The 25,212-nt window shown below is 36.6% G+C and overlaps 1 pseudogene; it reads left to right on the top strand.

Annotated features, from left to right (window-relative positions):
- Window positions 1-25,212, top strand: part of LOC145980188 (dipeptidase 1-like) — an 89,362-nt pseudogene that overhangs the window by 28,305 nt on the left and 35,845 nt on the right.

Below are 25,212 nucleotides of genomic sequence, written 5' to 3'. Positions count from 1 at the left end.
GTAGTTAATTTGACGCTGAGTGGCTTGCTGAAGATGGAGTTTTATCCTCTGAAGAAAGAATTCAGGGCAGTGATGCAGAAGGATGCTTCGAAAACACCCAGGACATGTGCTCCGAAACATCGAGTTCAGCTGAAAGTGAATTAGACAGTGGTGAGATTGAAACATTTTCTTCGGATTCGGAAGCTGCTGCTTCAACTATTTTGACCAGAAGAGATGGTACAATGTGGTCTTCTGTTCCTAAACCTACTGCACAAACTCGTCAACACAATGTGCTTCGCAATGCCCCTGGACCTGCACCAGGAACTATAACTACCAGGCCAAAGGACCCATGGGAGTATTCCATTACGGAAGAACTATGTGATGAAATATTATATTGCACAAATTCTTGTTGCTTGTTTGTAAAAGGATGGGAGGTAAATGTTTGAATAGATCTGTTAGAACTTGGTGCGGATAGTAATAACTGGATTGGGAGTGCGCAAGACAGAGAGAGGTGGAGGTTTTATGTTGCTTCGGCGATAAACCTTCAGGTTTTGTGATGCCAGAGAGTTAGTTAGTTTGTAAAAGTTGTGATAAAATACGTGTGGATATCTCAAAACGACATTAATATATGATTTCCTTATCTTGTTGTAGACAAAATATGTATTTGTAATTACTTTTACTGATATATTTTGATGGGGTCTACCAGACCCCACCTATGTAAAGTAGTAAATATTTTTGGGTATGCGTCCTAGGGTTAATAAAAGTGCAACCATCTATAATAGTGCATTCATTCCTTTCATAAAAGTAACACTCGACATTAACACAATTCCATTTTTTTTCGATAAGATGATGTTGGGATCACCTATTTTCCACGGGGAATGTCCGAGATGATTTTCGTAATGCATAAAAGAATGAAATAGTATAGCCCCAGTTAGCCCCTCCAAATTACGAGGCCCTACCACCGACTCACGTAAGTGTTCTTGCAGCCACCACAGGTGTAACGTGATGCAGTACAGATTGAGATGACGATGTAAGTATTTCAGCAACACCTCCTACTATCGTCTCTCATCTCCAAGACCCTCGCATGCAGAGGAAATCTGAAGTCAGTGGCAGTTGAGCAGTGTTGATAACTCGGTTTAACAGCTCATATTGTTGTTGTTTTTGTTTGTTTTTTGGCCAACGGGGGTTTAACATATGTAAAAGAAATGGATGGGAGAGTTTGTACTTATTAATTTTGCTTCTCTAATATATAGAATAGTTTGTAGTACAAATGTACAGCTATTCATTTTCATTTTTGACATAATTAGTACTGGTAAATGGCAGCATCCCTTTCCCAGTGCCTGGTTGTTGTGGCAACGGAAAGGATCAGCCCTGGTAGTCTCATGCTCTGAAAATTCTTCACTCCTTCACTACAGCTCTGGCCAGAACAGTACCTTCATCAATTTCACCTGATCATTACTTATCCTTATCGTAGCGTTACGTCAAAATTGGCAGAAAACGACTTAGAATATAGTTCTTTAGCATATATAAAATTTTAATTTCGCGAGCAAAATTCACAATTAATTTCTCGTGATGATAATTTCCGTTTATTTGCCCTATTTCGAGGAATTCCCGGTCAGCATATACCCTGCAACAACGATGATGTATATAATAATTTCTTTCAGACTCTGGGTAGGCTGAGGAAGGATGCTGGAGTCCAGCATTTGGAAGAGGTACTTGGAGGAGCATCAGAACTAAGGAGAACTCTTGGGAGTCTCAGGATAATCATTTCTCGTCGCTCAACACAATGTAAACAAAGAACAGCAGTTTCAACGACAAGTGTAGTCACATCGTTTATACAGCACGATTGGAGCACAATCGTTCGGAATGAATGCGTGTGCGGTGTGTTCGAAAGCTGTTTCGAGGCAAGAACTTTTATCAAAAATACAGTGTAGCAACTGTGTTAATTGGTTTCATACGAAATGTGTTCAGCTGAAAGACGCAGATGTAGAATTTATAAATTCTACGAAACAAGTATGGCGCTGTAAAAATTGTGTAAAGGATTGACGCAGTAGTACAGGGTGTCCGGCTTAGACCTTTAACATTACAAAACAGTATAACTTTAGTTACATTCAACTTCAAATAAAACTTATTGTTTGTATGGGACGGGCAACTGTGGCCATTTGCGAGAATCACCAGTACTTCGAGTTGACATGACGCGCATGCGCGTGTAACGCATAAATTTCAAGATGGCGGAGTGGACGGTTCAGCAGAAAGTGTTCTGCGTTCTTTCACTGGCAGCAGACAAATCTGTGAAGCTTGTTCAACGAGCTTTTCGGCGTGAATTCAATCTTCAACGTCACGACAATATTCCTTCCTATTTGAGTATTGCTAAGTGGGATAAACAACTAAGAGAAACTGGAAGTGTTGTGTCGGTGCGCGGGAAGTACGCGAAGCGGAAGGTATCAGAGGAAAACATTTAAGTGAATTGCACTGCATTCACAAGAAGTCCAAGAAAATTAATAAGACGTGCAAGTTTAGAGCTCAACATTCCTCGGTCTACTATCCATGACGTTGTGCACAAAAGGTTACGTGTACGGGCGTACAAGACCCAGTTAGATCAACGAAATTATCCTGATGATAAACCTAAAACACAGACGTCTTCGGGCAAAATGTTAACCGAAATTGACAACAACAATGCTTTTCTGGACAAGGTGTGCTTTTCTGATGAAGCTGCATTCCACACGTGTGGCAAAGTGAACAAGCAAAGTTGCCGTATTTGGAGAAGTGACAATCCTCATGAGTTTCGTGAAATTATGAGAGACTCGCCAAAAGTTAATGTGTGGTGTGGGTTAATGAAAGGGAAGATAATAGTCCCGTTCTTCTTTGCTGAAGAAACAGTGAGAGGAACGAATTATTTAGACATGCTTCAGCATTACGCTGTGCCTCAAATGCCTCCAGAAACCATTTTCCAACAACACGGAGACCCGGCACATTTTGCTATCATTGTACTAGAATTTCTGGATGAGCATTTTCCGAGAAGATGGATTGGAAGAGAATCTAAACCACTTGCTTGGCCTCTGCGCTCGCCGGATCTTTCCCCCCTAAATTTTTTCTTTTGGGGTTCATCAAGGACCACGTCTACAATATGCCCGTCGAGAACTTGGAAGATCTGAGTAACAGAATTCATCAGGCGATTAACAATGTGACCCCTCAAATGCTAGTGAATAACTGGACGGAATTGGAATATCGGTTCGACATCTGTCGTGCCACACGGGGGCCCATATCGAGGTTGTGTGAAGTGCTGGTGCTGGGACAAAAAAATGCATGAGTTTTTCTACCAAAATGTAAATTTTGGTAATGAAATTGGGTTTCTCTGCAAAATTATGCTCTTTTGTAATGTTAAAGGTCTAAGCCGGACACCTGTATATCTCTTGAAAGTGTTTCGGAACCAAGTGAAATGAGTCAGCCGTCTATGATGGATGTATACAAACTATTACAAACGCTATCAAAGGAAGTGGAGGAATTGAGGAAGCAAAATAAAGAGACAGAGCTGGAATTAAGCAAATCACTTTATTATGCTCATCAAAAACTGGATGAAAATGTTGATTTAATAAAAAAGCAATCCGAGACCATCGCCACATGTCTTGGACAGGTAGAACGGCTGCAAGAGGAGAACACTCAACTCAAGAAACAACTTCAGGAGACGCAGTTGCAGCTTGATCAACATGAACAATACGGGAGAAGAAATACAGTGGAAATTTTCGGCATTCCCGAAAACCCAAATGAAGATCCTTATGAAATTGTGAAAAATGTAGGACGGGCTCTAGATATGCAAGTGGAAAATGAAATGATAGACACTTGCCATAGGTTAAGGAAACTTCCCTATCAAAAATCAGCAGGTATTATTGTCAAGTTTGTAAGGCGGGCAGATAAAGAGAAAATTGTACAAAAACGAAAGGTTAAAAAGAATCTTAATTGTACCCATGTAGGATTTTCTGGTAATGACAGTGTATATATTAACGAAAGCTTAACACCTCTTCGTAAGACCATATATGGTCAAGCAAGAAAAATAAAACCAGAGAAAAATTATGCATTCTTGTGGGTTGACAGTTCAGGAACGATTAAACTAAGAAAAAGAGAAGGCGACAGGAATGTTTTTGTTTTAAAGACAATTGAAGATATTACTAAATTGGCATGACTCTAAATGGCTTCCCCAAATGACATTTCCATTTACTATCAAAATGTTAGAGGTTTAAATACAAAAACACAAGAGTTTTATGTAAATAATATTGTGAATAGTTACGATATAATTGTTATTACTGAAACTTGGTTAAATAGTGGTGTATACAGTAATGAATTGTTTGATGATAACTATAATGTGTTCCGACATGACAGGTTAGAAAATAAGAGAGGAGGAGGCGTATTAATTGCTACTAAGCATAATATAAGATCTGATAATATTATTCTAGACAATAATAGGGATATTTTATGTGTAAAAGTAAACTTAAATAATAGAATATATTATGTAATTGCTGTATACTTCACCCCTTCTTCAACTCTGAATGATTATATATCTTTCTATGATCTGTTTGAAGACTACGAAGAATTGCAAAACAATAACATTATTGTAATTGGTGATTTTAATCTCCCGAAAATTGTAGATTCCAACTATAACCTGCAAACAGATGGAACTTGTTGCAGAAGTTTGGACAATTTCTTGAATCTTTATAACTTACATTCTATTAACAATATTAAAAATCACAGTAGTAGAACCCTAGATTTAATTCTAACAAATGTACATAACAATATCATCGTAAATAGGGACGAGATGCCTCTTGTCAAGGAAGATCTTCACCATCCGGCTTTAATATTAAATGTGCATTTTAAAATATCAACAAATGTGTTGAAACCAAATCCAGTCGAAATTTTAGATTTTAAGAGGGCAAACTTTTTAACATTATACGAAATGTTACGAGACATAAACTGGGCTCCCATTACTAGCATGGGTGAAGTGGAAGAGACTGTAAACTATTTTTATGAAAATGTGAACTCTGTATTACATAACACTGTACCAAAGAAGAAGGTCCACAGAAAATACAAATACCCTCAGTGGTTTACTGGTGAAATTATTAAAACTTTAAAACTTAAGGAATATCATAGAAAACGCATGAAATACGCTGATGGTAGTAAAACAAAATATAGAGAAACTCCCAAAAAGGCAAAGGCAATTATAAATAAAGCATATCGTATGTACATTAAAGAAACCGAGGAAAGCATTAACAATAATATAAAATCTTTTTGGAACTATGTACATAATAAGAAGGGTAGAAACGCGTATTCAAATCAAACTATGATACATGACAGCAGAACTTTACAAACAAATCAAAGTATAGCTGACAGCTTTGCTTCATACTTTCAATCTGTTTATGCTGAATATCCTAGCACATACGAAATTACCGATGAAGTTGAATTAAAGGTATCTAGTTCACTCACTAATTATGGGATCACTGACAAGGAATATTGTTATGCAGTAAAAAAAATTAAAACCGAAAAAATCCAGTGGACCAGATGGAATTCCTCTATATGTAATTAAGGCTTGCGCCGAAGTGCTTCAAAAACCATTATGTTTTATTTATAATTTAATAATGAAGACACAATGTTTCCCCAAGATTTGGAAATTAACTAAAGTCTGCTCAATCTTAAAATCAGGTGAATGTACAAGAATTGAAAATTATAGACCAATTGCTGTAATATGTGCACCTGCTAAAGTGTTAGAACAAATTTTATATGCAAGAATATTCAAACATGTCAAAAACTACATAAGCGATTGCCAACATGGTTTTTTTCCAGGTAGATATACTACAACCAATTTAATAAATTTTGTGTAAGATGTATATAATGCATTCTATTGTAGATCTGCTGTACACACAATCTATATTGACTGTGCAAAAGCTTTTGATAAAATCAACCATGATATTCTTCTGCATAAACTATCAGGCTTTGGTTTGACAAATAATATGTTGAATTTACTGAAATCATATCTTCAGGGTAGGAGACAATATGTAACTTACAAAGAATCAAAATCATGTGAATATCCTGTAAACTCCGGTGTCCCACAAGGATCTAATGTAGGACCTCTCTTCTTTATTTTGTATGTAAACGATCTACCAACTTGTGTTAAGAACTCACAGATTCTTCTGTATGCTGATGATATTAAATTGTACAAAGTAATTAATGGCCTAGACGATACAATAGATCTCAAAGAAGATATAGAGAAACTATATGATTGGAGCTGCTTAAATGATCTCACATTTAATACAAATAAATGCTACTTTATGCAACTAACTAATAAAAGAAATAATTTGAGGTGTACATATTCAATTTGTGATAAATTACTTCCAGAGGTGAACCTAATCAAAGATCTTGGTGTTTTCATTGATTCTGCTTTGACCTTCAAAGAACACATATCATATATGGTAAATAAGGCCTACAGATCATTAGGTTTTGTTATAAGGAATTCTAGAGATTTTAATAATATACATTGTATTACAACTCTATATAATAGCATAGTATGAAGTAGACTTGAATACGCATCCGTTATTTGGTCTCCAATGTATAGATCGTATAGCATAGAAAGAATTCCGAAAAGGTTCCTAAGGTATCTCTTTTACAAAAAATATGATATGTCCCCACGACAAAATAACGTGAATTACATTAATCTGCTTGACATATTTGGATTTAAGAGTCTTAGTAATAGGAGGAAAATATTAGAACAGTTGTACTTGTATAAAACAATTAATGGTGTCTTAGACAACAGCTCCTTTCTCGGTCAAATACAATTCAATATAAGAAAAAATCATCTGCGTAATAGAAATATTCTAACTTCTAAAATTTCAAAAACTCAGAAATACAGAAACTCACCAATAAATAGAATGTGTCACAGTTACAATATCCTTGTTGCAAACAATCAATGTGTGGATTTTTCACTTCCTTTTGACAGATATAAAAGAATAATAGATTCAGTGCTATAGAAACTCTGATAGAATATACCTAGGTAGATTGTTTAAATTAAATGTTACCATTTACAGTGTGCAATATTTGTGAATCACGTATAAACCTCTTGCCTAAATGTATGTAGATAAGTATATATATATATATATATATATATATATATCATGCGTTACGTATGTTGTATGTTGTATGTTATATGTATTGTACGTGAATGAATGAATATGTGTTTGTATATTTCCATGTAATTTCTATTGTATTAATCAAACACAGTGTACGCCTTCTGTAATTGGAGGTTCAATCCTCTGTAGAAGTGCAAAGCATAAATAAATAAATAAATGAAATCGAGGTATACGTCAGGAATTGAGGGTATGAAGAGTGAGATGAAGGTTATAGAAATAGTAAGGAAGAAAAGTGGTACAGAAGATAGTTCATCATCTCTCAGTTGCCTCCTTTTTGTCGGTTGAAGTGGAGTGGTGTTATTCTCCGGTAGCATTTCCTGGGGACGAAGTTCCCTCCTGTGTTTGTTCCTGGGGCGTCTGTGAGGATGGTTGCTGGAGATGTCTCAGTCTCGTGCTTCTTCTTAATGGGATCGGCTTGGTATGTGTTAAAATTTCGAAAGGGAATCTCTGATATTAGTTATACGGTCATCCGTGTAGGGACATAGCTAAAGTTTATCTTCGGGAGTGTCAGGGATGTTTGGACAAGTGAGGCTAAACCTATGCGGCCAGACGTTGAATCTTGCAATGTTTTCACCGCAAGAACCATTCCCTGTTAAAAAATGAATATAAGTTCTTCGCGTTGGTTGAAAGTGTCGCATGGAGAGAGGCTCTCCTCGATATTTGGTAGAAAGGTATGAAGTCTCCTGCCTACTGTTGCGGCATCCCATTCTACTTGCCAGTCCTGAATGATAGTTTTGTGAATGTCCCTGATGGTGGGGGCAAATCACTTGAGTATCTCTGCGACTTTCTGTTCGTTTACTTTCTTCAACCAGTACTTCACCACCCTTAAAGTGATGATCTTATCGATAGGCCAAAGGCCTGTTGAAACAAACAGCAAAAACAAAAATATCAGATTTATATAAAGGAGTAAATGATTTTAGAAAGGGGTGGCAACCTAAAGTAAACTTGATAAAAGATAAAGACGGTGATCTTTTGGCTCATCCAAGTGATATTCTAATAGATGGAAGAACTACTTTGATGACATTTGACATGTTCATGTAGGATATAAATCAGAAGTAAATGAAGTACACACAGCAGAAAGGGCCTCCCCGATGGCGCAGTGGTAGCGTCGTCGCCTTGTAGTCAAAGGGTCCCGGGTTCGATACCCGGTGGAGGCACATGGCACAGATTTTCGGATCCCACTTTAAACCGTAGGTCCAGTCCCGATTAGCCTTACTGTGCATAAAGTGGACTTAAAACACCAACTCAAACCAAACCAAAACACAGCAGAAAGTTTAGTTCCAGAACCAAACTTGACTGAAGTTAAAGATGATATTAAAATACTAAAGAATAATAAAGCACCTGGCATTGATTTAATACCAGCTGAGTTAATTAAATATGGAAGGAATTCGTTAATATATCAAATTCATAAATTAATATGTTTAATGTGGAATAAAGAAGAAATCCCTCAATAAACAATAATTGTTACTGTGTTTAGAACAGGTTATAAAATGAACTGCAATAATTACAGTGGAATTTCTCTACTCTCAACAACATATAAAATATTATCTAACATTCTGCTAACAAGACTAACCCCATTGATTGATTGATTGATTTAGTTTATTTTACTTCGCGTTTTGTGCCTCATGGCTAATTTGCGAAGATGGGGATGAGTGATGAAATTGATGAATGGACATTCACAAACAACCAAGCACGACCGCGATTCGAACCCGGGACTTTGGCGTCGCAGCGCGATGTGCTAACCACTCGGCCACAGGGTCGGGCAAGACTAACCCCATATGCTAATTAAATTATAGGTGATTATCAATGTGGATTTAAACTTAACAGATCAACTACAGATCAAATTTTTCACATCAGACAGACACTTGAGAAAAAATGGGGATATAATCAAAATGTCCATCAGCTATTCATTGATTTCAAAAAGGCATATGAATCGGTCAAGAGAGATAAATTATATAATATATTAGTCGAGTTTGGAATAGCTGAGAAGCTTGTTAGTACGAGTGAAACAGAAAAATCAAATTCGTGTGGGTATTAATGTGTCTGACTAATTTACAATTCATGATGGGTTAAAACAAGGAGATGCATTATCTCCATTGCTCTTTAATTTTGCCTTAGAATATGCTGTTAGGAAGGTAAAAGAAACTAACGAAGGACTAAACTAAATTGTGAGACTCAGTTGTTAGCATATGCAGATGATGACTTATTAGGGGATGATATAAATGCAATTAAGAATAATGCTAAGATATTTTTCAAAACTGCTAGAGAGATAGGTTTGGAAGTTAACAAAGAGAAAACTAAATATATGCTTACAGGACGAAACCAAGTGTTAGGTAATAATCAAAATCTAATTATTGATAACAACTCGTTTGAACCAGTTTCCAAATTCAAATACTTAGGAGTAATATTATCAAATGAAAATTTTATTACAGAGGAAATAAAAAGTACGCTTAATTCAGGAAATGCATGTTACTTTTCTTTTCATAAACGTTTGTCTTCTCGTTTAATATCTAAGAAACTAAAAGTTAAAATACACAAAACAGTAATTTTGCCTGTAGTATTATATGGGTGTGAAACTTGGTCCCTTACATTGAAAAAGGAACACAAATTGAGAGTATTTGAAAATAAGATCCTTAGGAAAATATTTGGACCTAAAAGGGATGAGGAGACAGGTGAGTGGGGAAGGTTACATAACTTAGAACTACATAATTTGTATTCATGTCCAGATATTATTAGAATAATTATATCATGAAAACTTAGGTATGCAGGCCATGTGGCACGAATGGGAGTGGAAAGAGGACTTTACAGGATTCTTTTTGGGAAACCTGATGGTAAGAGACCAAGAGACCTAAATTTTGATTTTGATTTGATTTAGTTTATTTGATTTCGCGTTTTGTGCCTCTTGGCTAATTTACGAAGATGGGGATGAGTGATGAAATGATGAAATTGATGAATGGACATTCACAAACAACCAAGCCAGACCGGGATTCGAACCCGGGACCCTTGGCGTCGCAGCGCGATGTGCTAACCACTCGGCCACAGAAGAGACCTAAAGGAAGGCCAAGACGAAGATGGATGTAGAACGCTGAGATGGACCTGAAGGAAATCGGTAGGGATGGAAAAGAATATGTAGATCTTGCTCAGGATAGGGACAGATGGAAGGCCTGTGTTGCTGCAGCCATGAACCTTCGTTTTTAAGAAGGCTAGGGAGTTAGTTATTTAGTTAGTTAGGCCCAAGACCAGTGATGACCAGGAGTGCTTGAGTTGAAGTGGTGCGTAAAGCACGTGTGAAGCGTAGTATGGCTTTTCTTTGTGAGGATCGGAATTTTGTTTTAATGCATTTCTTCTTTGAACATCTTTTTCATGATGAAGCGGCGTATGACACTCTTGCATTGTAGATATAAAGAATATATGATTTAATGTGTGTCAAGGGTAGTTTGAATGAGGTTGTATTGGTTCTTACAATTTTATTTATGAGGCTTTCAGCTTTGTTGGTCACGTTTTCAACGTGCAAGGTGAATTATAGATCCTCTTGCAGTGTTACCCCAAGGTACCCTGCTTCCTTCACTATCTTAAGGTTACCGTCTTTCAGTTTGATAACTGGATTCCTTTTCAGTTTTCCCTTTAACAAAATATGGTGTGTCTTGTTAGAAGCAATATTTAATTTGGCGCCGTCGCACCACTGTGCTAAGCTATTAATAGCTATGTTGGTTTTCTCCTCCAGACTTCTTCTGGAGTTATCCTCAGCAGAATAATAAGATCGTTTGCGAAGGCGATGAGCTGCTTGACTTCAAGAAGTTCACCTAATCTATCCAATGCTCGAGGCTGACATTCCACATCTCGGGCCCCAGTATGGAACCCTGTGGACATCCTTTAGTCGAAATCTTGCTTAATGTGACATTCGCACATTTCAAGCTGATCTTGCGGCCGGCGCAGTAGTTTTGTAGAATACTATAAAGTGTCAATGGACATCCAAGTCTCTTGAGCGTCTCGAAAAGATTTGGCTACCAAAGATTATCAAAGACGCCGGAGATGTCAACCAATTTCAATTTTTCAATTTTATTACTCCATGTAAACCATATACATTGGTATTTGGAGGGTTCAGTACAGTTCATATATAAAAAAATATAATTACAAAATTTCTGTAATTTACAATCTAGATATTCACTAACGCTATAATATTCCTTATTAACTAATAGTTTCTTTAATTTATTTTTGAAACTTGTCATACTTTCTGCTTTTGTATCATTTGGTAAATGGTTGAATATTTTAATTGCCATCTGTTCGGGTCCTTCTTGAACTAATTTTAGCCTGGTGAAGTAAGGCTTTAAGAGCTGTTTATTTCGGGTGTTATATGTGTGTTCTATTGAACTTCGCAGCGCAATATTTTTTCTCGCATATAAAGACATTTCATATATGTACAGAGAAGGAAGGGTTAATATTTTAAATTTCTTAAACAACGTTTTGCACGATTCCCTAGGCTTTATAACTGCTATAATCCGAATGGCTTGCTTTTGTTTTCTAAATGCTTCTAAACTTGCCGGTGAGTTCCCCCAAAATTCTATTGCATAATTTATTAGTGAATGAAACATTGCATAATATACCTGAATTAGTGAATGACGTGACACCCACGACGTACCTGGTCTCTGTTGTCTCGACGATTTCATGAAGCTTTAATAAAGCATTATTTGTGGATTTGTCACATGAAAATCCACATTGGTGTCCTGAAAGATTTCGAAGCATTCTGAGCATTATTTGAGCCACTTCAAAATAAGCTTTTCATATAGTTTACCTACGGTATTTAAGAGGTAAATCGACTGTACGATCTGCACCTTGCCCCCTTAGTTTTGGGGCCCAATAGCCTCATCTGTTTCAAAGGTGGTAGTATGTTATGATACTGATTGATAAAATATTTTTTAACGCTTGTACGCCTCCAAACTGACTAATTGAAATAACAGAAATACATCACAGATTGCATAATTAACAGATTGATAACTCACTCTCATTGAAGAATGAATGGCTGGGCCATGTACCGCCATGGAAAATAGAACCTACATACACTATGTCATCGGATAGGTTCTTTTATTGGATTGTGATTTTTGTTATTGTTATTGTTCAACTTTCGACTAATTGATTCATGATATGAAGAAGTTGACGACGGGACACTTGAAAAGAACAATTATGCCCAATCCGAGATTAGAACCCTGAAGTCTCTTTGCATTGCTAGTGTATGCTATCTGTATAATTTACCTTTGTATTACATTTTGGTGTAGAGACACATGGCATTAAACGTTATTTGGAATTTTGCTTAAGATAGTTTCTTATCACATGTTGCGTTCGTAGGATTCTATTTTAGAATGAACGATGCTGTGGTGGGGTTCAGTGTTGAATGACCTCTATAATGTTAACTGATGAACTGACGACGTAATCAATTATAGGAATGTGAATGGGGATGCCATTTGTCAAATATGACAATATCTTAATAAGCAAATAATTAATTCAATTACAAGGTGATGAATAATACATTGCTGGTTTTCAAGGAAGCGAACCCGAATAGCCAATTTTATGGTGACTGTAATTTGTTCCTCGAACGTGAGCTTATAATTCAATATGGTATCTGATATTGGAGTTGATCTTTGTTTTTTGACTGAGTATTCGGCCAGTACGTACCTAAGAAGCTTGTGCCTACAGAAAAGGGGTTCTGCGTTCACTCAGCCTCTAATAAATAGGCACCTGATGCAAGAAGGTTATGTGGGAGAGTGGTGTTAATCACCTTCAAGAATTGACCGAGGTCGTTGACGTATTAGGAATCTTGAATTATGGTGAGGACAGCTTCACTTTATACTGTACTCTATCCCGAGTGTCTCTGGAGGGAAGCAAAGGAAAACAAGTCTCTGCGCAAATAGTGACTCCAGAGGTCTCAGCCAATATACTCGTGAGAGGTGAAGTGCCATTCGTCATTTGGAGAAGCGCGCACTGCTTCGCTCCTCCAACTCGCAGTCTCCCACTCTATACCGTCATGAGTAATCTTGCTCCACAGAGTCCCGAGACAGAGTAGAGATTTTATACTAACTGTTTTATCCACAATCCACACACACCCACACTACCCTATTTTTTTTTTCCTTAGGTTCAATTTAATGTCATTTTAGCTCAAAAATTTACACCCCCCCCCCTCCCAGGACCAGGGTTTGTTCCCGGGCGGGGAGAACCGGCTCCGGCGCTCACTCAGCGTGGTATAAAGTGGATACCTGGAGGAAACTCTGAGGGGTAAAGGCAGCCAGGGGCTTGGTGCTAATCATATCACCCCCAACCCTTGGTCGTGATCAAGAAACTGTGGATCTCTAACTCCACACACATTATATGCCTTCATTGATTGATTGATTGGTTTGGTATTTTAAGTCCACTTTATGCACAATAAGGCTAATTGGGACTGGACCTACAGTTTAAAGTGCGATCCGAACCACTATGTGCCTCCACCGGGTATCGAACCCAGGACCCCTTGATCGCAAGGTGACGACACTACCACTGCACCATCGGGGAGGCCCTATATTCCTTCATCGCGTGGTGCAAAGCACAGGGAGCAGTGGTAACGTCAACGCCATCTTATTCAAGGGGTCCCGTTTTCGATACCCGGTGGAGTCACAAGTGGTTCGGATCCCACTTTAAACTGTAAGCCTAGCCACGATTAACCTTACTGTGCACAAAGTGAACTTAAAACACCAAACAAATCAATCAATCAAGAGAGCAAAGCACAGGAGAGGATTTTACTATACTTTTTACTTTTACCCCTTTCAGAAGGAAAATTCTTTATAAACACGTGCTAACGATGTTTAATAATGGAAGTGATGTAAAACTTCATTGTAGTGAATCCATAAGTCAAATGAAGCTTAGGGGTGAACAAGAGTTTGTGCTTAATGAAGCTACTTCGAGAGTTAAAATATACGGACGGCCAAGAGAAACGAATTACCAGGTAAATACCTTGAGGTTTTCTGGGATTGGATAATGTTCGGATCAAGCAACCACGGAAAGGGAACATTTACCACAGACCGAGAGTTTTCTTCCCGCGCTGTGATAAATTTAGTTTTCCTGCCACTAGGAAAAAAATAAAGCATTTCCGAAGCAGCGTGGCCATCGAAAGGCAGGCGAGAAATAATATCCAAGGGGATTGAGAGTATATTGAGTCAAGCTGTTCACCTTGAAATATATCCTTTCTGCTTCAACTGAGTGTTTCGATCCGATTCCCACAAACGGCAGCGTGATATCGTACCATTTCTTCTCTTCGAGTCTCCAGACTCTTGAGAGAAGGGACTGGAAGCAATGTTGCAAACCCGATCTGCATAAAAGAACTAAGCCGCACCTTAACTTTAGGTATCAAGGAGTGGGGAGGTAACTTTATCCATTAACTAGTATGGACTTTCTCCCAGACGCCGCTGAATTTATCGTTTACGTTATTTCTTGCACCATACGTGGACCATTCTCCATACCTTTCAGTTGAGGTGCTGCTTACACGCTGTGTAGGTTATAAGGAATTACCTTTGTTTGTTTAAATCATACAATATTCTATTTTGGGCGAGCTGTTTGATAGACGTACCATACTAGTTACGTGTGTTTTTGTTACTTTGTGTTTCATAACTCTTTTTTAATTTTAGCAATATATTACATATTACTCTGATCTAGAAATTTTAAGAATTTTTAATTTTTAAAAAAATGAGGTAGCTATTGTTTCAATTTATGACTGATTTTGTTCCTCTTTGCATAAATTACATTACGTTGCTTTAACTAAACAATAATTGAAAACTATTTTCTAATATTTTTCTATAACCTTGTTAAGTCACGTGAAACGCGTCACAAGTTCAAAATATCAAACCAGCTAGTTCACAACGTGGGACTGACAGACCCCTCCATAGTAGTTGAGTGCAACGTCCATAGTATTTAAGGTTTAAAATGATTACAATTTACAAAAACACTTACTATCATTTCCTGTCTCTCGCAGGAACATCGATACACACTCACCACTCGCACAATATTACAGAACACAAAAACGGAATAAGATGTTCACAACATAACAGCACAGAACACGAGCTAATATCACGTTTCACTCAAGCTTCCTCACGAGGAAATTATCGTGGCGGGTTGCGATATTTTGAAGTTTTCGTCAACTTTGTTGCCCTGCTTTCTAGTCCGTGTTGTGGCCTCATTTCCATGTCTTGGTTGCAATTCTTATTTTTGTATCTTCTGTTCCTTTTCGCACGGCTGTCGTGTTGCTTGGCTATGAGAATCTTGAAACAATGTAAAGTTATATTTCTATTGTTGCCACGTATTGCATTAGGACCAGATAATAGGAACAATAGGCCTAATTTAATCTATTCCGAACGTAACAAGCTTTACGTATGTAGTAAAGTTTTGACTTTTAGTTTATTGAGAAGTTCTCACACCGAAGGGGCATTGGTGCATGTACATTATAAAATACAACATCTTGACATTAATTGGGCAGTCTGGTTTTATAACAGTTTATCATAATACAATGAAAAATTATATCTTTACGTGGACTAGTGCTGTAAATGTACAATATTATTTAGTGTGCCAATCTAAATTTATTTTATAAAGTTATTTAATTCCTGAAATTCTTTAACTGAATATAATTTATATTCCAATAGCAATGTTTTCACCTTACTTTTAAAGACCGTGGTTCTTTCAAAATTTTTGTAACTATTTGGTAACGTATTGTATAACTGAATGCACGTCTAAAAATATCCTGTTTGGTATGCAGTTAGCCACACTTTGGGAATGTGGAAGTTATATTTTTTTGTCTGGTATTGTAATTGCGAATGTCTATGTTCTTTGGATAGTTCGATTTTGTTTCGTGTATGAAAGTTGTGTTTCAAGTATGTACGAACTTGAAAGTGTTAATATGAGAAATGTATTAATAAGAGGTTTACATGTATGAGTTTTGTGTTCATTTGTCAAAATACGCAATGTTCTATTTATAATTTTAAAAATCCTCTGCCATTGTGCCGAGTTCCCCCAAAATTGGATAACATATCTTAAAATAGTAATTGAACAGTAATTGAAATGTATAATAGACGGTCACCCAACCAAGTGCTTTCCAGGCATAATGCTCATTGATTTTCTTTTCATTGGATTCCATTAATAAACTGGCATCTTAGATTTTTTTTATCTGTTATCTTTTTAACTGTAATACAACCAATCTATTGGTTTCCTTTTAATGGTACACTGGTAGTGTACTTTAGTCAATGTGCCGCGTAAAACTGCAGTTTTACCACAATTAATCATGATTGTGATGGATTCTTCTGGACGTAAACACGATATTTTTACGGATTCAGAAAAAGGAATTTGGCGTGGAAAGATACTCTATTTGAAAATGGTTAGATTCGGAGCAACATTTACCCTCGGGAAGCTATAAAAGCAACTTGGACCATTTCAAAATTTTAGCCAATCGAGTGCGCAAAAATAACTAGATCTGGCTCCAATAGAGCACAATTGGCAAACAGTGGTTGAGAATGGTTAGAGAGGGAAAAGAGAGTAGGGGAAGGAAAGCTGTGAGAAATCGAAATTTGAAGCTTGTGGCCGTGCCAAATTTCGATTGGTCATTCGGGAGAGATTCCCACTACTCATTGACAAACGATATGTAACATAAATAGAAAACTGCCACCGACAGTCGGATCGCATTTCTTCTGGATTGGTTCGGTCCTGTTGGTAAGAAGGGCCTTTACTTGTGTCGGTGACTTCGACGATAATGTAGGAGCAAGTGTCGCTTTTCGATTTCCAATTTTCTCTTCATTGTTCGGGATTGGACTCAATGTAAAATGAAGGAGAAATCGATGGAGAAGGGAGGGAAGTTCATTTTATGCAATTATAGAGAAAACAAGTAGGTGAACTGTAATTGATGAATTAACTAAACATTGATTCCGTTATAATATCCTGAGAGCTATTGGAATTTAATTCTACTTTATGCAAAGTAAAGCTAACTGGAACGAGACCTACAGTTTAATGTGGGATCCGAACCACTACGTGCCTCCACCGCAACTCAAACCGGATCCCTTGATTACATGGCAGCGACGTTACCACTTCGCCATCAGGGAGCTGAGAGCGATCGTGAGACTTTCTGTACATAACGAAAACAAATGGTGGTACATGTATTTATTTTATTATTTTATACCCTAGATTCGTATTCAACGACGAGGAATTAATAGAGAATAACTAACAGGAAATGGTAATATAAACCCCCGAAAACATTAACGGTATTTTTCATTCAATATCATCCATTCTTCAATTCATAAAAGAATAGCTAACTTTAAGGTATCTTCACATTCAAACCATATTAATATAAAACATATTATTTAAAGCCATAGCGATAATTAACCTCGTATTAAATTTTTGCAAGAGTAGAATTAATATAATTGACACTCTCTAAGTTTCTTTGTATTAATTATTGTAAGAATGCAAGTATTTTCCTAAAATAGATAATTAACTGCAGATGAAGTTTTGAAATGTACTATATTAGCTACATAGAAAAAACGATATTAAATATACACACAATATTTTCTTTCTAAATCAAGCTGTTTAAATGGTAGCTCTTATGGCAGGACGTTGTTCAGACGTTTTATTCCGAGACTTGTAAAGTTGTGTTTAGTAGGCGAAGTAACTTGCACTAAAAATGTTTATATTAAGTTATTTAAAAAACATTTAAGGTAGGTGAACCAATAGTTAAGCTTCTAGGCCAATTTACATCTCATCTCATCTCCAATGAGAGATAAATGTTGAAAATTAAAAGAAATAACACCTTTGACTAATTAAAAACTAAAAAAACCTTGTACCATATGCATATTTTGTAACATTGCTTGTAACGGTTTAAAATAATAATAATTACGAAGCCGTTGCATCTGTTCCCAAAGTGGTCCATCGGTCCTAAAGCTGGCCCAAGACTTTTAGCTGGCTTAGAAAATGATGCTTGTGCTGAAGAAAACATATTTATTCCTGTTTATTCACATTTCTAGATATTATTAGATAAAATTATTGGTGTCATACTTTTGATTGTTGACATGCTTTACACTTCCTTCTTGCGAGCTTCCTCGTGGAAAAAAGACAAACAGATGTCGGAGACAAGAGCTCTACTTGCCTTCTTCTTTGCCTTCCACGTCACGGACTACTTGGAGCAGAAACAACAGCTGTGGGGGAAGAGATAACAGCCTTGTGATATGATTTCTCAACCTCAATAAAGAAAGCCAGGGCCCTACTTGTCGTCCCTGTTCTTCTTCTTTCCGCAAAGTTGTGCTATGGAAGGGGAAATGCCCAAATCCAACAAGTTTAGATTCTTGAACGGTATATAAAGATTAGATTTCCGTTTATACTAGAACAGATAGTACCACGTTTGATCAGTAACAGCATAATGTACTAGAAAAGAAGCTTGAAAATATGCATTCCATCTGCTAGCTAGTGACTAGCATCTACGCAATGTGCATGTGCCGACTGGGAGAGTCCAGTGACAAAATGGGGGTGGTTGCTACACGTGAAATTTGTCGTTGTTCCACTCCAAGAGGATTTGTTAGGATTTACAACCATTTCAATCACAAGTTCAAAAAATCGAACGGTAATAAATAACTGAATGCATAGAAGAGAAATAATAAACTGAAAGCTCAAAGTATTTTCGTGCTGTTTCTACGTAGTTCCCTTTTTGTGTTTGAACTCGTCCACTCGTACTGCACATGTCTCCTGTGTTCGACGAGTACGTGTATTAATTTAATTGCACGAAGCTAAAATCGATTTGAGAAGGCATGTGCGAAGCAATGAGCACAGACAACACTGCCACTCATGTAAATCGCCTACTTTTACTTACTTTTATATGGTGCTGCCACCTTTCGGACAATGTGAAAATTCCACAATTATCAGTGTACTTCCCGCGAATGGTTTATATATCGTATACAAAGTGTAAATGATATATTAAACGTAGTTAATTTGTACAGTGTCTCTCAAAAGTTTTAGGACAACGACATTTTAAACAAGGCAACCCAATTTACACAAGGCGTTGCTGGGTTGCGTGTACAGTTAGGCTCAATTTCAGGGTTGCCACATGCACAATAGATATTTATAAAATACGCACGAGAAGAAAAAAAGAAGTATTATTGTATAAAATTATTAAAAATATCACTATTATATCGCAAGTGACAAAAATCTTTCTCAATGAAAAAAAAAATAGGTTTTCTAGTATTTCATCGCTGATGAGTCTACAGAAAGGAAAAGAGGTGATAGAAAACGAAAGGTGACAAAGGATAAGAGAAAGAGGAAGCGATAGGAGAAGAGGAAAAGTAGAGGAGAGAAGAAAGAGAGGATAGACGAGGAGAGGAAATGTCGTGAGGAGAATGGAAGAAGATTCGAGGAGAGATGAGGAAAATGGAACAAAGGAGAGAAAAGAGAAGGAAAACGAGATGAGAGAAGAGGATACGAGAAGAGAGGAGTGGAGAGTAGAGTAAAGGAGAGAAAAAGAGAAGAACGAAAAGAAGAGGAGAAGAGTGCAGTGGAGTCGGAAATCTAAGAAAGGAAAGGAGATACGAGGAGAGGAGATGAGTGGGATGGAGATAAGATGCGATTAAAGTAGGGAAGGCGATATGAGATAAAAGCTGAGCAGGAGGAGAGGAAAGAAGAAGGAGAAGGAGAAGAGAAGAACAGAAGGGACTGAAAAGAAGAGGTAGTTTCACAAAATATCGTCTCATCGTCAAGAATTGATGCATTGGTCAAATTATCGACATGAAACATTCAATAACATTTTGAAATGTATTGGAGAATGTATTAGATCGGTGCGAAATGCCTTTTGGCTTAGTTCAGAGCAAGATAAAATCTTCCATGTAAGATCTTTGATTTTACCTGCGTTTATACCACTAAAAAAAATGAATGTAATTTTAATATTTATAAGAATTATCCAATATTTGTCCACTTCTCCACATGGCGTGGACAATGAACACAATGGGATAGGTCTTAAACTTACGAAAATTTTCTGCAAACGGAAGGGTTTGAACCTACGACCATCAGATTGGCAGTCCTTAACGGTAAACACTACCCTACAAGCTTTCGCTCCTGAAAGTAAGTAGAAGGAGCTGACCAATGTGAAATGTAGATGCAACTCTCCTCCTACATGTAATGTGCAAACAATACTTGTTTGTAACAAAGAAAACGAAGGTAGTACAACTCGGCGAAAACATTTAATGGAGAATTGCACATGATGAAAACTTTTCATTCGATATTTGCGGAGGTTTCCTTGCATTGAACTCGAGTGGGAAAAGGGGTTAAATTAGTATGTCCTGAATTGTCACAAATATAAATAGTTATTTCATTAATATTTGTCAATATCTTTGAAGCAGTACAAAATTATCGTTAGAGTATCATAATTCACGATCGTATACATGAAAATATCCCTTTGAACGTGTGTCAATTCATTTTTTTTTTATAAATTCCATATGCAGAACAAAGTAGCCACTATACAATGCTATTAACAATAATGTTACCATGCTCTTGTTTAATAGAAGGGGATTTAAAAAATAGGAAAAAAAAACAACTAGTATGGAGGATCGAACCTTGGACCGCAATCAATGCTTTTTAGAACTCTAACCAATACACTACGCCCTTTGTTTCCCTTGGAGCAACAGTTCTTAATTATTCTGTCGCGTCAATATTGTAAACGTTATCCTGCAAAAATAAGTTCAATACTTTGATATAGCTCTGTACTTCTAGAATTACTCTATACACATGCATTTGAAAATTAACTCTGAATTTATTTCTTCGTTGTTAGTATATCTAAGCTTGTGAATATATTTTATTTGTAATTTTATAACGGTTACATGAACATCTACGAAATAGTTCCTAATAATAACCTCCGGTTGACCAAGTTGCCAATATAAACAAATGGAATACAGATTGTCTTCGAGATTACATTGTTAAAAAGGAGTGGATACACTTATTACTATTGCAATACCTATCCCAATACTCATTCAATAAGGTTTCTTGTTTGTCAGAAATTATCACTTAAACTATTGCATGTTGAGCTAGTGCCCACCTAGCCGCCTCTGATGAAATCTATCATTCTTCAGATTCTCTTTAAAATTTGACTCTTGTCATTTGTAACTTGCTGGGTGCAGACACTTTGCATGAACGCGAGCAATCTGCGCAACCAAGCTTGTCTGCCTTTGAAAACAGTATTTTTTTTTCCACCGTTTCCGAACGCGATTGCTATTGCAGAAGTATATATTCTCTCAAAAGAGCAAGAAAGGAAATTAGACCAATGTTCTTCCGTCGTTTAAAACCAAATATTATCTATTAAAAAAAGTTCACGATTGTCAATAAACCTATCTGAGCATAAGGTGGATGTAAATAATACATTTAATAGAAAGATTCTCCTAAAAAATTTCTCTCCCACTGTCTACGTCAGGCTAGTACCTATGATGGTGGGGGGGGGGGGCATGGGGGCTAGCAGACATCCGATTCACCGATTTAGTCAGGACAGTGCGTTTTACTTTCAATCCCTGTCCCGACTTTTTCGAACTGCAATCGTGATGCGAGAATGTCTCTTTATTATTGTCTTTTTCTTAACTCACAACTAGACATGTTCTTTATTGTAATAATAATTCCTAGTACGCAACATTTAATTTATAAATATATTATTTTCTAAACATAGAATTATCATGACTTTTCAATGGCGCTATTTTATAATATCTGTGTCTCTCTCTCTCATATATATAATATAATAAAATACATAATAAAATATATATAAATTTGGGTCTGGCATCTCCCTCAAAGAAATCCTGCGTACGAGCCTGGTCTACGTCAATGTCAGAAATGCAAGCAATATTTTTATTTATTTTTAACCCAATTAAAGGAATGTGGAAGAATTTAAAAGAAATAAGAAAGAGCGGAACGACTGTTGCTCTACTTTAAAAATTGTTGTTCTTCGACGAAGAAAAATAAGAAGGATTTACTTCAGCACCTTAACACAGTGTCCCACGAGTCTCTCTTGACTAATACTGTCAAATGTGAAGTGATTTTATGAATAAAATTTTCCGCCTGTTCCTAACGTTCCGCAGATTTGGTAGTTTGCAAAGGGTGTAATTATTTCGTGTTACCTTACGCAACAACAAATACATTTCATAAGACTGTTCTGGACACGAGAAACAAGCATTTTGTCTGTTCCAGTATCGCAGGAAAAGAAAATCGTCCTGCAATGTTCAAGCCTCTAGATATTTTCCATTAATAATGTCTAATCACAATGATAAGTTAGAAGAAATGATTCGCATTTTCACAACTAAAAATATTCTCGTTTTTCTTCATCACTTCGAAAATTATTTCTCGAAGATATCTGCTATACTACAAGAAAGCAATTCAAAATTAAAGTAAAAGTTCAACTACATGTGTACCCAAAGACATTTACAATATTGGGGGGACAGAATAATTAAAAAGTTTGCTACAATCGAAGGTAAGGACGTGGTGTACTGGTTAGAGTTCTCGATTGGGCTGCTAGCGGTCCTAAGTTCGATCCTCCTTAGGATGTTTTCTTTTTTAATTCTCCTTTTATTATAAACAAGATCATGTTAACATTATTTATAATAGCAGTGTATAGTGACTACATTGCTCTGCATATGGAATTTATAAAAAAAATAAACAAATAAATGAATTGACACACGTTCAAAGGGCTATTTTCATGTATACGATCGAGAATTATGATACTCTAACGATAATTGTGTACTGCTTCAAAGACATTGACAAATATTAATGAAATAACTATTTATATTTGTGACAATTCAGGACATACTAATTTAACCCCTTTTCCCACTCGAGTTCAATGCAAGGAAACCTCCGCAAATATCGAATGAAAAGTTTTCATCATGTGCAATTCTCCATTAAATGTTTTTCGCCGAGTCGTACTACCTTCGTTTTCTTTGTTACAAACAAATATTGTTTGCACATTACATGTAGGAGGAGAGTTGCGGTAGCAGAAAATTTTCGTAAGTTTTAGACCTATCCCATTGTGTTCATTGTCCACGCTATGTGAAAAGGAATGATTCAGTTTGGAATTGACGATGGATAAAGGGGAAATATTAAATTACAAAATCTCCATTTCAACGAACCGAGAAATGGACAAAAATTGGATAATTCTTATAAATATTAAAATTACATTCATTTTTTTAGTGGTATAAACGCAGGTAAAATCAAAGATCTTACATGGAAGATTTTATCTTGCTCTGAACTAAGCCAAAAGGCATTTCGCACCGTTCAAATACATTTTCCAATACATTTCAAAATGTTATTGAATGTTTCAAGTCGATAATTTGACGCTGAGACGATATTTTCTGAAACAACCTCTTCTCTTCAGTCCCTTCTATTCTTCTCTTCTCCTTCTCCTTCTTCTCTCCCCTCCTTCTGCTCAGCTTTTATCTCATATCGCCTTCCCTACTTTACTCGCATCTTATCTCCATCCCACTCATCTCCTCTCCTCGTATCTCCTTTCCTTTCTTAGATTTCCGACTCCACTGCACTCTTCTCCTCTTCTTTTCGTTCTTCTCTTTTTCTCTCCTTTACTCTACTCTCCACTCCTCTCTTCTCGTATCCTCTTCTCTCATCTCGTTTTCCTTCTCTTTTCTCTCCTTTGTTCCATTTTCCTCATCTCTCCTCGAATCTTCTTCCATTCTCCTCACGACATTTCCTCTCCTCGTCTATCCTCTCTTTCTTCTCTCCTCTACCTTTCCTCTTCTCCTATCGCTACCTCTTTCTCCTATCCTTTGTCACCTTTCGTTTTCTATCACCTCTTTTCCTTTCTGTAGACTCATCAGCGATGAAATACTAGAAAACCTATTTTTTTTTCATTGAGAAAGAATTTTGTCACTTGCGATATAATAGTGATATTTTTAATAATTTTATACAATAATACTTCTTCTTTTTCTCTCGCGCATTTTATAAATATCTATTGTGCATGTGGCAACCCTGAAATTGAGCCTAACTGTACACGCAACCCACCAACGCCTTGTGTAAATTGGGTTGCCTTGTTTAAAATGTCGTTGTCCTAAAACTTTTGAGAGACACTGTACCATTGGTTTAATCGTGACTCAATGATAAGAAAACTTTTACAATTAAAACGACAAGGGCATTATGTGTGTGTCTTGGCTAAAGGTATCCTAGTAACAACTTGGAGAGACAGATAGAATTTGATTTTTGAATTTGATTTGGTGTTTTAAGTCTACTTTATGAACAGAAAGGCTAATCGGGACTAGACCTACAGTTTAAAGTTGGATTCGAACCACTATGTGCCTCCACCGGGTATCGAACCCGGGACCCCTTGATTACAAGGCGACGACGCTACAACTGCACCATAGGGGATGCCAGAGAGAGGCAGAAAGAATCCTAGGAAAAATTTTGGTCAAATAGGATTCATAGACTGTTAAGAAAACTCATTTTTGAACACACTAACTTTTGTGCAACCCACAATTTTCACATAAGGTCAAAAGATCGATAGCATTTCTTCAGCCCCTGATCTCCTCAGAAGATATCTTTGGTTCTTAAAACAAGGTGAAGAAAACAAGCAGCTATGATTCTGGCACTAATCATTTACAACAGCACAATATGTAGTTACGTAAAACATCCAAAATTCCAAATATGTTTTGAAAGCAGAAATATTATTTTTACATGGAATATTTCTTTAAAAGAACAATTTTTGGTACACATACTTAACAATGAAATAATGAATCCCGTAATCATTTTTAAGGAAAACGTTCGTAAACGTACTTACACAAATAAACAACATTTTGTGGTTTGTTAAATAGATGTTTTCAACCATACGTACGTTGTACGAAAGAGCCTTAAAAGCTTAAACATATCTGAACTTATAATACGCAGTTTACCCTAACAGTTTTCAGGATTTATTGGGAAACACAATTCGAACAACACTTCTGTCTCTTGGAGACTAAGTCATGTAAAAATAAGTTGCTAAAATGAGAACTTAAATGCCGGACCCAATGACGGAGTGGTTAGCAAATCGCGCTACGACGCCAGGGGTCAAGGC

This window comes from Lepisma saccharinum, chromosome 27, assembly GCF_977018435.1.
Source record: "Lepisma saccharinum chromosome 27, izLepSacc3.1, whole genome shotgun sequence".
Classification (NCBI taxonomy): domain Eukaryota; kingdom Metazoa; phylum Arthropoda; class Insecta; order Zygentoma; family Lepismatidae; genus Lepisma; species Lepisma saccharinum.
This window is presented reverse-complemented; position numbering and strand designations above follow the sequence as displayed.